Source organism: Colius striatus, chromosome 3 (assembly GCF_028858725.1).
Source record: "Colius striatus isolate bColStr4 chromosome 3, bColStr4.1.hap1, whole genome shotgun sequence".
Lineage (NCBI taxonomy): Eukaryota > Metazoa > Chordata > Aves > Coliiformes > Coliidae > Colius > Colius striatus.
Genome location: NC_084761.1, coordinates 67,911,068 through 67,924,259, shown reverse-complemented (window position 1 = coordinate 67,924,259; position 13,192 = coordinate 67,911,068). Strand labels below are relative to the sequence as shown.

Sequence of the window (13,192 nt, the reverse complement as noted above, 5' to 3'; positions counted from 1 at the left end):
TGCTGTGTGTTGTTTGCTAAAGGCATTTTAGTAACACTTCCTGCTCGTTTCAGTTCTAACAAATTGCATCCAAAATGTGCAGGCATCTAACTTTAAAAAAAGACGCCTGAAAAAAAACATAATCACAGAGGTAAATGCATGTGCACAGGCATACTGCATGTTACTCTGCTAAAAAATATTTCTACTTGACTTTAGTTCAAAGTCACTTCTGGAATATTAGGCACATTCCTTTCAAGGACCTGATGATGAACCTGTAAATACTTAAGACCTTTTGCGACAGTCGATTGCTATGTCTAGTCTTATCAATTTCTTTTGCCTGCTTCCACTCTCCTATTTATTTCTTTTCTTAGACATGAGCAATTAACACTTCATGGTTTCTACTCAGTGTTGGAGTGCGATATGTTTTATTTTCCTGATTTTTTAACCTTTCACATCATTTTCTGTCTCTTCCAAACTGCATTTTAATATCCGAATGTCTTCACATGTGGGATTGCTCTTCTACTGTGTTTCATTTTTTCCAACACCTTTTAAGTTTGTCATATTGGCTAGAGCAGAGGATAAATGCTAACACTGATATTACAAAAATAATTTTTAAAAAGTCATTGAAGAAATTTATTCTTCTGTTATCTTTAACTGGGCCATAGAAAAACCAGATATCAACAGCTATGAAAAACTAGATAGCACAATCACTAAAACACTGTGTATTCACTTGCAGTTCTCATTTTTCAAGAATCCTGTACAACTTTAGAATTACTTTGAGCTTTATCACATTAAGGCAGATTATGATTCATAGGTGTTTTGGTGAAATTTCTCATAATAAGCCTCTGTATTTGAATCAGTTCATGCACATCCATCTTCACCTCACCTTCCTAATCTTTCAGAAACTACCCTCTGTTATAGGGTTAAGAAATCATTCAGGTGGATTTATCTTCATGACAGGGTTTAGCACCATTTGTACATATGCCAGAGTGAGAAAGTTTGAAAAGATGGGCAGAAGAGGAAAGGCTTACACAAGAAGTAAGGCTCATACAGTTGGTTTCTCTGTTCTTATGTTAATTTGCTATCCCTTTAAAGCATAGATTAAGGTACTGCTAATTACTCAAGAGCCAAGTAAACTACAGACAATAAATTTAAAGACGACTGGTATACTTTAACAACTTTGGGAGGGAAATCCTGGGCTTACCACTTTTCATTGCAGCCCTGGAAAACTATTTTTTTAAACAGACAACAGATCTAGTAGTCTACCAGAAGTCCGTATTTCTGATTTCATTTAACATTCTGTCAAAATAATAGGTATCTGTTTTATCAGTACTTAATATAGTCCTCTATATCATTGTTGCAACCTAAGATCATCAAATGCAGAATGGATAATGGAACTAAAAGAGGCATGGATTTTAACATTCCTATCAGGGAGACATTTGGTAATTTTTAACAGCAAAGTAGGGCATTATTTAAAGTTTGATTAAAAAATGGACAGAAGACATAAGTCAATCTCTCTTTTCTCTGACTCAATCATCTCTGCCATTACCACTGTAATGTTACCTTTAGTGAGAACTGAGCGGTCTACTGGGTTGCAGCCTAGTAATAGAATTATTCCTATATACTTCGTTAACCCACAAGCTATAATGGATCTTTTGCTATCATTAGACGTAAAATGAAAGTTTGCGTCCTAAGTAACATCATACACTTATTACTACTATATAAAGGCAACCAGCTGGTTTAAATATTTCTCTGTTATTCTTCAGTTAACTAAAGACTACACTATGTATCACAAAGTAGCAGCCAGTAAAATATCTGAAAATAAAAATTACTGAAGGTTTGGAAAGATGGGCAAAAAGGAAAGGCAGGTACAGTAGAAGAGCCAAAACGGGGGGTTTTTTTATTCTGCAGATATAGTAGCTCCAATTTATTCTGCCATTAGAACAACACACACTTAAAGCATAGGATCTCTTCCTTCACAAAACAAAATTTCAGTGCTAACGTCTTCAATACCAGACCCTCAAGCACTTTAGTTTAATCAGCATCCTTCTCTGACATGGTATTTGTCTCAGAGGTAGAGATCTCATCTAGTATTTGCAGGATTTCTGAAGCAGGTCTCTTTAGAGGAAGATTCACGTCACACTAAAAGAGATGTTGACAAAATGCCTTCCTGGATTTGTTTAGAAAAAGAATCACAAAATCATTTAGGTTGTAAAACCTAAAATATCTCTTGAGAACATCTAGTCCATCCTCTTAGTTCAAGCAGGGTCAGCTAGAACAGATTACTCAGAACCACATTAGTTCAACATGTCTCACCTGTATGTTGGTTTGCATCACATCCTGCAACACCTTAGGACAGTTAGCTCTGAGCAGCTTCCTATCAGTTTCACACCAAATGCTTCCAGGATCCCAAAACTAGATCTACAGCCCTAAGGCCTTGCTTACTCAGAGAGTAGTATTGCACTCCTAGATAAAGTCCAGCCTTTAAACAGAGCACAACTACAAATCCACACTTCACTTCCTCTGCTTTGTTCATTTTGCCAGAACATACTTTGGTTAGATGTTTAATACTTTGCAAGAATCAGCTGAGCGAGGTACTGGAACTACTGTAGAAGCTTTTGATCTAAAAGCATTCGTCAGATTTGAGATAAAGGCTGAACAACTTCAAGTGATAGTGTGGATGGCTATGACTACAATGCAAGAGATCTATAGATCTATACTTAGCGACCTAAGTATTCCCTTTAACTCAGCAGCCCTCTTGTAAGCAAAACTGAACAGCTTCAGTGGAAGTAACTAAACAAGATAGTCTCCTCTTCTAGAACAAACTAAATCAGCGTAATCAGGAAAGGCTGGCTTGAACATTGTCAGACAAAAGAATATGTGAGGCTAAAATAAAAATGAATGTAAACTCCACAACAATGTATAAATGAAAGAATGCACGCACATCATCTGGATACCCAAGGTCACTAAAAGGTCTTGGTGCACAAATCCTGGAGAAGGATCAGTCCTGAAAATCTGAGATAAATCCCGTCATCCTCAAGCTAGATGCTCAAAAAAGTAAACACCACCTCTTGCGTCAATTTATCTCCTCTGTTATTTATCATGCTAGACATCATCACGTTCAGCATACTGACTGTTAACAATTCATACCCCATGGCATCTAACTGATTCCTGAACTCACTCATTGCCTAAGAAGCCTGGTCATATACCACAGAGTTGCAGAGTCCATTTTGCAAGAAACTCACAACTTAAAAATTCTCAATCAATGTTGAGCATTTTGGGGTCTTGTCTTAATCTGTTTTCCATCATGCTGACTTCACTTTCCCCATGGAAATGAGAATTTGTAGTAGCAATATGGACACAATTCTCATTAGTGAAGTGATATAGCTTCACTTAAAGGTATACTTAGATCACTGTAATGTTCCTTCTGTAGTATACCTGTACTTGTATGATTAAATATAAATTTTGGCTTTACATAACTAATCAGGTAATATTTAGTGAAAAAAGTTATATATACCAATGCTGAGCATTCTCTTTCACATTTAATGTAACAGAAACCCACTTGACAGAAATATTTACACTCTGTCTTAATGTATTACCTCTCATCATTCCAAATCTTAGCACCAGCACCCATCAAGCAGATCAAGGGCAGCTCCCAGATTTCCCCTTTTCTCCTCTGTATGCATGTTTCTACGCAATATAAACATAGGTCATCTCACACTTCAAAGCAAGAAAGGGTTTTTTACATATATATTTATTATTATACAGAGTGGTACTAACTCAAATTTGGGGTTTTTTCACTGTTTAAGCTGACTACATTTATAGAGAAAGGAAATCTGTAAAGGAAGACTTGGATCTCTGTCTCGATTTTATCTTTATATTACCACACCTCAAAGAATAAAAATAAAAAAAAAATATAATCATTCTCTTTCACAGGACATCTTTTCCATATTATCTTCTTCATGTCAAGACTGAACTATAATTTAGAACTTGGAAATTAAGAGAAAATATATTCTTAAGGATCTGATTAAATATTTGATAGGACTATGCACACCTGTAATTCCCTGGACAGAGCTCAAGAGTCTATGAACTCCAGAGAGAGCTCAATACATCAGGAACAAGATCAATGTTAATTAGAGCAAGATATATAAACTTCTTTCAAAGCCTAAGACATATGGTAAGGAATTCAATGCATAATTTTAAGAGACTGCTATAGATAACTTGAGTCACGGGAATTGAGTCAACTTCTGTAGTGTTTCAATTAGTAACAGAAAGATTTATTTTGAAGTACAGAAACATTAGGCAGTAACTAAAATGCATAAGAAGAAATTAAGAAGCACTTGTAACATGCTGCCATAGGAAGTTGAGCAGTTGTTCTCCTACTGTCGGTGATTACTGTAAGAATATAGTCATCCATAGAATCATAGAATGATAGAGTTGGAAGGGACTCCCAGAGATCATCTAGTCCAACCCCCCTGCAGAAGCAGGTTCACCTAGATCAGGTCACATAGCAACATGTTCAGGTGGGTCTTGGAAGACCTCCAAGGAAGGAGACTCCACAACCCCTCTAGGCAGCCTGTGCCACTGCTCCATCACCTGAACAGTGAAATAGTTTTTTCTTAAATGTAAGTGGAACTTTTTGTGTTACAGTTTCATCCCATTACCCTTTGTCCTGTTGCTAGCTACAAAATAAAAAAGATATGCCCTAAACTCCTGGCACCTACTCTTTAGATATTTGTAAATGTTAATGAGATCTCCTCTCAGTCTCCTCCAGACTAAACAGTCTCAGTTCCCACAGCCTTTCCTCATATGAAAGATGTTCCAGTCCCCTGGTGGCCCTGCGCTGGACTCTCTCCAGCACTTCCCTGTCCCTCTTGAGCTGAGGAACCCAGAACTGGACACAGGATTCCAGAGGAGGCCTCACCAGGGCAGAGTAGAGGGGGAGAAGAACCTCCCTTGACCTGGCGGCTACACTCTTCTTGATGCATCCCAGGATACCGTTGGCCTTCTTGGCCACGAGGGCACATTGTTGGCTCATAGTTAGTTTACTATCATTAAAAATAGTATGTCTTCTCATACAACAAATAATGAAACATCACTGCAGTATCATAATTACTCTAAAGATTTTCACTTAGAGATAAAAACGGATTTTTGTTGAGTAATATTAAGACATGATTAATACGAAAACTCTGGAAAATGTATTAGATCAAAAATCCTTTTGGATAGCAAATTGCCCTTTTTCTTAGGAAATGAAGCACACACTAGAAGTAAATAGCAAAAGACAGTTAAAGGCCAAAATGTATAATAAAATAATATCTTAAGTGCACATTTAACATCCTAAGCAATTTAATGTTGGTTTATTGAGATAAAATCTACTACAATATTCTATTACAGAAAGTCCTCAGCAATGATCAAAATTCTAGCTACACAGACCAGACAAGTCACCAAATTTCCACAAAGTTTTGAAGTAAAATAGGAAAAATCAAGAAGAAAAATGATTCATATACACTTGTGAGAATATACACAAGGTGATCTGGTGCATATGGAGCATCATTACAATCTGGTACTATCTCTTTTTATACCCATTTTATACACATCATTAGCCATATAGAGGTTTGCTTTATTGTTCTGGGCTTCACACATTCCTAAACGAACACAGGTAGGTACACAAAGCCACAACTCCACACTGTTACATCAATCAGAGTCCAAAGAACTGCAGAAAATTTACAGTAGTTAATCATCTGCCTTGTAACAACTTATCTTGCCTTGTAAAATTTATATGTTCAAAAAAGTTTCAGAGGGTAGGGCTCTGCTGGGAATAGTGTCTAAACAAACAGGAGCACTGCTGTTAGCAGCAAACAGCATATTAGATTGAGAGCCAGACGATGGAAGGAATAATACTGAAGTTGATTTTTAAAAACTTCTGCCTGGATTCACCGTCTTTCAGCAGCATAAAAGTAAGTGTCTCAGCTGACGTAGACTATGAGCTGGTTTGATTTTCTTTTGGACATATCATTCAGTTATGAGAATATAAGCATTTTCATTCAGAGTTTGAAAAATTACGTCAAAGAGAAGAGGCAATTAGTTGGGTTATAACTTATCCTGAATGAAATCACAACTTGAAGTACAAACTCAAGCACTTAAATTGCAATCCCTTCAGTGTGATATATTATTAGTAGAGCTGATAACAGGATTTATAAGACCACTCCAGATCACCTCTGAGTATAAATAAATGAAGAGTCAAAATGGATATGCAATGCATGTGCTTAGTAGTTTACACAATACTGACCCAATTTAAGAGCTACATTGCTGGTTTGAGGGCCTCAGGTCACTTTTCAAAGTGATCTGAGAAAACATGGCCTTCATTTTATTCACTGTGATTTAATATGGTCCAGAGCACACAAGTACTGATTATCAAAGAAAGAATGCATTTTACTGTAAAGTCCTCATAATATTCTTTGTATATGACAGTACTGATTAAAAACTCTTTATAAAATTTACTGAAATTTTAACTTTACATTCTACTCTTACATTTGTTTTGTGATTTAATAAAAATTTGGAAAGACAATATAAATATCTATAGGTACTGTAATGGTTTTATGCAGCCACCAATGAAGCACCGTGACAGTCTTTTGCTCACTCCTCATTAGGCTGGCAGAGGCCCCAGTGAAATTGGAGGAAAAAAGATAAGCAAGGTTGTTGTGGATTGAAACAAAGTGTGATGGTTCTAGCCCTGGCTGAACAATAACCAAACCACACACTCACTCACTCACTCCTTCCCACCTTGGCAGGATAGGGAGGAGAATCAAGAGAGTTCTTAAACTTTGTGGGTTGAGATAATCACAACTTAAGAGAACACCACAAAGAGTAGGCAGTTACAACGATGGCCAAAGGACATAAAAAAATGAACAATGCCCGGGTAACAGCTCACCGCCCGCAGGCCGACGCGCGGCTCGCCAGCACAGCCACAGCTCCCACACTCACCGCACGCCGCCGCGGCCCGGCCGCTGCCCTGATATCCTGAGCGTGAAGTCACGTGGGATTGAATGGGCTGGCCACGCCCCCTGGCGGCGGCTGGGGAGAGTTAACCCTATCCTGGCCAAATCCAGGACACAGGGGCAGGGAGGCTCGCTGCCGATTACGGTTCCGGGCAAAATAGACTCCAATACTCGACTTAGAGAGGAGAGTAAGGAAAGTTTATTCTACTGCCTACAAGAAACAGAATGGAACAAAAAGCAAAAAGGGAGTAGGATGATAAGGAAATTACAACCAGCACTTTAAGATCTCCCTCCCCCATCCCTCCTTTCTTCCCGGGCTCAGCTCACTGCTCCCAATATCTCTACCTCTTCCCTCCTCAATGGCTTCAGGGGGCAGGGAATGGGGAATGTGGTCAGGGTCTCACAGATGGGCTCTGCCGCTTCTCTCTTCTCAGAGGAGGATGACTCCTTGCATTCTTTCCCTGCTCCAATAAGGGGTCCCTTCCACGGGACACAGTCCTTAATTAACTTCTCTGGTGTGGGTTCTTCCAGAAGCTGCGGCTTCTACCAATACAGGATCCCCCACATGGGACGCAGTCCTTAGTGAATATCTCTGGTGTGGGTTCTTACCCACAGCTGCAGCTTCTTCAGATACAGGGTCCCTCACATGGGACACGACCTCCTCTGGCTATAGTCACTGTCCCTGGCAAGGACTCTTGAGCAACATGAGTCTCTGCCACTCATGCAGCGTCTTCAATAAAATGCAAACAAACCTGAGCTTTGCCAGTCCCCTCTGCAGGATGCAGGGCAGTCTGCTCCAGCACACCTCCTCCTCTCTTCCCTCACTGACCTTGGAGTCTGCATGATTGCTTCTCTCTCTCTTCCCATGCCTTGCACCAGTCCCAGCCAGAGAAGAAGAAGGGACAGAAGAAGGAGGAAGAAGCCTCCTCTTCTGGCTTCTTAAAAAGTAATCATGGAGGCATCTAAGAGGCTCAGCCCCAGAAGTAGGTCTGGCTCAGAGCTGGGGAGAGTTTTTAGCAACTTTTTACAAGAGCCATCTTTCAGCCTCATCCCCCTTGCTAGAAAGAGCTTCATGCCAAATCATGATATGTACATATAATATTATCTATAATATTATAAGTATTTATTAAATAAAATAAAACTATACCTTGAATTTACTTTTACTCAAATAAGGAAAATCTGAGAATTTTTTTAAATTTTTTTCTTATTTAATAAATCTCTGGATTTTTTTCCTCCATGAGAAATACCAGTTCATTACCTTCTGCTGTTGCTGTAATATAATCTCCAAGATTTTGTGTTTATCATTGCCAGAGCTGACAAGTTAAAATAACTTCATCTAAAAGACTTGTCATAAGATTCCTGATGGTAACTTCTAGGAGAGGGAAATGCCAAAGATTGGGCAGTAAAATTGACTTTAAATTAGAGTTGAAATATCACGAACAGTCTTCATTACCTAGCAGTTACAGTCTTATTCCAAAACAGATTGCTAAAAAGATAACCAGAAAACTTCTTAATTAAAATCTTATTGATGTACTGTATCTACAGAGATAATTAAATACAACACCAGGTTTTGCATACAAAAACATATTTATCTTGCCAAGGAAATAAGTGAGAAAAATTACTTGGTGGCTAAGACTTGATGTAGATATTTTTGTCAATGGGCTTCTATTATCTGCATTACATGCCAAAGAGCTGCAATGACTGCAGATTATTTTTCCTTTTTTTTTTTTTTAACTGACTAAGCAACAAAATACAGAATAGTAAAATAAATTTGCCGCTCTCAATAAATTAGTTCAAGGAAGGTAAGTTCAGCTGGACTGTGAAACGGTCTGGATAATGGGCATTATATGCACTACCCACATTCATCATCAGAAATTGTAATATATTTCCCTATTTTAAGCAATCAATGAACTACTAAATGTACCTATGTACTTTTAACAGACATTTCTCAAAAACTCCTTGCAGACCTACCATTGCTGTAATGTACGTGAGCCTCACAAAAGAGCAACACATTGAGTAAGGGCAATATTTGTACTATTACTTCAGCTTTCATTTTCACTACTAGCCAGCAAAAGGAAAGAAAAATAGATGTGTTGTGAAATTCATTCATATTTCAATTGTTATTTTAAAGAACTAGTCCCAGAAAAGTACAATATCAGAAAGCATTGAAAACACATTCAACCCTGAGTTTTCAGGGCTTAATAGGAAACAAGTTGTGGTGATTTAGCCCTGACTGGGTGTCAGATGCCCACCAAGTGGTAATATCACTCCCTCTCCTAAACTGGACAGGAGAGAGAGAGAATTATAATGAAAGGTTTACGAGTCCAGATAAGGACAGGGAGATCATTCAGCAACAAGTGTCACAGGCAAAACACATTCAGCTTGGGGAAAAACAGGTTTGATTTCTTAAATAACCATCAGAACAGGGAGATGAGAAAATAAAACCAAATCTTAAAACACCTCCCCACACCCTTGTCTCATCCCAGGACTTTCCTTCCTTCCCCCCCAGCAGCGCAGGGGATGGGAGATGGGGGTTACGGTCAGTTCATTACAGATGGACTTTACCGCTGCTTCTTCTCGGGGGGAGGCCTCATCACACTTCCCCCTGCTACACTGTGGGGTCCCTCCCACGAAAGACAGTCCCCTATGAACTTCTCCAGCGTGGGTCCTTCCCATGAGCTACAGTTCCTCACAAACTGCTCCAGCATTGGGCCTACCACGGAGGCAGTTCCTCACACCCTGCCCCAACATGGATCATCTACTGGGAGAATAGTCCTTCAGGTACTGACTGCTCCAGCCTGAGTCCCTCACAGGATCATAAGTCCTGACAGCAAATCTGCTCTGGCATGGGCTTCTCTGTCCCCACAAGCTCCCAGGTCCTGCCAGGAACTTGCTCCAGGATTAACTTCTTATGGAGTCACAGCCTTCAGGCATCCACCTGCTCTGATATGGGGTCCTCCACGGGCTGCGAGTGGGTCTCTGCTTTCCGGTGGCCTCCATGGACTGCAGGGGGACAGATGACTCACCATGGTCCTCACCACAGGTTACAGGGGAATCTTTCTTTCAGGACCTAAGCACCCTCCTCCCCCTTCTTCTCCAGTGACCTTGATCTGCAGAGATGTTTTCACGTTCTCACTCCCTGTTGCTGCTGCAGTTTAGCAACTGTGCAGCAACTTCTTCTCCTTCTCAAATATGTTATTCACGGAGGCATTACCTCAGTCACTAAATTGGCCCGGCCTTGGTCAGGTTTGGGTCCATCTTAGAATTGACTGGCATTAGCCCTATCAGCTACAGAGGAAGTTTCTAGTATATCTTTGTTTAAAGAAGGCACCCCTGTAGCCCTTCCCTGCAGCTACCAAAAACCTGTCCTAGGCAAAGCCACTAAATGTTTAGCAGGAAACAGCATTTAAGTCCTGACTATTGATTGTATGAATATCTCATTTTAATTAATACTAAGATGCAACACATGGGAAGATCTTGATACTGTTATTACCACATTTTACTCTGCTGACAGTCATACTCTAAGTTTAAATATTGGAGAATATTTCCTAAAAACCCTATTATAATCTTGAAGGTCCAGAAAAAATCACCAAACAAATGCGGACTGGAATAAAAGCTTATTCTTCTATTTGAAATTGGTAAGGATGCAGTGGATGGTACACCAAGTAGTACTTAACACAGTAACATTCTGTCTCAGTAATGTGAAAAAGTATTTGGATCCATAGGTAACCTTAATGTGAATGTTACTGGACTGTTTCAAATATAGTCAAGGAGAAGTCAAATACATTTCTTCCTTCATATTAGGACTCACTGAGCATTCATGGATCATAATTACTTTTAACAAGTTAATAGTTATGCTGTATTAAATAAATAATTAATACATCGGTGCAAAACAATTTAGTCATTTAAATTTAGAGCTGGTAATTTCATTACCAAACTATCTTCAAGGCTTTTCAAATAAAAATGTTTCATGTGAGCTGATTCGTGCTCTCAGCAAAATAATTTTCTCAGAAACTTTTTTAACCAATAGCATATTCTGGAATTCTGTTATATGCGGAATAAAGAAGTATATGATATGATCAATGAGTTATATAACCAGAGATATGTAACCTTGCCATTCAGATATTTTTTTGCCTGTGTCCTCAATATTCAAAAACACAACATCATCCATTTGAATGCAACCTAATTGCAGTTTCCCACATCCACTCATGATAGGGATGACAAAGTAGTTACATAAAATCCTTAAATATCCATTGCAGCAGTGGCTAACATTTAGAAGTAGACATTTAGAAATGTATTCTCTACATTTTTTAAGTAAACAGCTATATTACCAGCCTACTGCATGCTGATGAGGGGAGAGCAGCATATGTCATCTACCTTGACTTCAGCAAGGCTTTTGACACCGTCTCCCACAACATCCTCATCAGAAAGCTCAGACAGTGTGGCTTGGATGAGTGGACAGTGAGGTAGATCGAGAGCTGGCTGAATGACAGAGCCCAGAGGGTGGGGATCAATGGCACAGAGTCGAGTTGGAGGCCTGTGGCCAGTGGAGTTCCACAGGGATCAATTCTGGGGCCAGTCTTGTTCAACATCTTCATCAACGACCTGGATGAGGGGACAGAGTGTACCCTCAGCAAGTTCACTGATGATACCAAACTGGGAGGACTGGCTGATTCTGCTGCTTTCATCTTTTAGTCTGTGAAGTAGTTTTTGTATAACCTGGCATGTCAGGAGACCGTAGCTTTTCTGTGTATTTTGAAGGTGCATGCCCTGCGAATTGATAAAGAGAAGCAGTATTTGTTTTGTGAAATTACTTTCAGAAAGACTAGACTCGGTAAAGCAAGGTCTTCCAATATACATTGACAATGTGGAAATCTCTTCTCAAGAAAGGCTTTATGTACTGAGTACTTAGTTTATTCAACTGTTCCACTGAAAATCCCTAGAAAATAGTAAGTATAACAAAAATTTGTTGATTTTCAGGAGGAAGGCAGGGACTTATAAATGTAATAAGCATTAGAAATTTTCTTATACAAGACACGTATGTAGAAGTTAGTCCTTGAGAGCTCAAAAGGATATAATAGTAATTTTATTGGAAGACTTTATACCATCTTCTGTTATTGCCTGGAAAGACAGTGGACGGTCAGAAAAACAGCTCATTGACTAATCTCTCCTGGCACCTTTTTTCATAAAAATCAATTCAGGTAATACTATTTGCCTTTTATGTGGCCCACCTAAAAATCGGTTTCACATACCTATATTAGTCATTTTCACATAGTCTGAATTGAACTACTGTTCCTCCTGTTAATTTTCTCTTCTGAACCCTGTATTTTTGGAAAATATTCATTTTATAAATGAGGAAAAAAGTAGTCTTATTACTATACACAAGCCAAATATCTGCTGTCTCTACTTTTTTTTCACAGTTTTAACATTCATTTTTACCTCTGTTTGGACTTTCTTGGACGGTTAGGAGAGAGATAAAAAAAAAAAATTCAGGTAAACAGAGAACTGGAGATAATAATGTGGTTTGTTTAACCTGTGATCTCCAGTGCTCCATGGCCTTCTGGATCCAGCAGGAGCACAAACTAGATCAGAAACAGTACTTACAGCAAAAGCCTTTCCATGCCATTTTTCTGGTCTCAGTGGTACCTCTCAATGTTAGAGCACGTTCCTGATTCTAAGCATCAGTAATATTTAGAGACACAGCAGTAGCTCACCTCAAGGAGTCTCTAGCTGTTTCCTTGTGAACTTTTCATTGCTCATACGCTGTGTTAATAATTAATAAATCTCAAGACTTCACAGTAAACTTCCAGCTCTAGTTTCCGCACATTTCTCTTCTTAGTCCTCCTAGAATTTTAATCTGAGCTTTCTTACCGTTTGCTATGTTACAACAGGCAAGAATACCACTCTTGGAATTACAGTAACTGAAATTTTAGCTGAGCTTACACTTCATAATATTGACAGTCATTATGTTATTTATAGCTTCTCATTTTAAAATGTCTATAAATAGATTACGTGCTGGATATTTGAGAGGGTGACCAACTTATGAATTCAATATCCTATCAGGCAAGCTTTGCATAAAAAAAACACTAGAATGCACACTCAGTGCATACACTTGCCAATTTTACAAATAAGAATTATCCAGGTGTTTGATAATTTTGAACTTATTATTTAAATTATTAATCTCAGCCTAAAACATGTTCTGGTATCTAATTCTA

At 38.8% G+C, this 13,192-nt stretch overlaps 1 long non-coding RNA gene across 5 annotated transcripts in view; it reads right to left on the bottom strand.

Annotated features, from left to right (window-relative positions):
- The window catches only part of LOC133625117 (uncharacterized), a 59,074-nt gene extending 52,088 nt beyond the window's left edge, over positions 1 to 6,986 (bottom strand). For 4 of the 5 annotated variants that reach the window (XR_009818425.1, XR_009818426.1, XR_009818427.1 and 1 more), the window contains exon 1: positions 6,911 to 6,985. This is a non-coding gene — a long non-coding RNA (uncharacterized LOC133625117). Of the gene's footprint in view, positions 1 to 6,910 lie in introns of all 5 variants that reach the window. The other variant, XR_009818429.1, reaches the window with a different exon arrangement.
- Between the last annotated feature and the right edge of the window lie 6,206 nt (positions 6,987 to 13,192).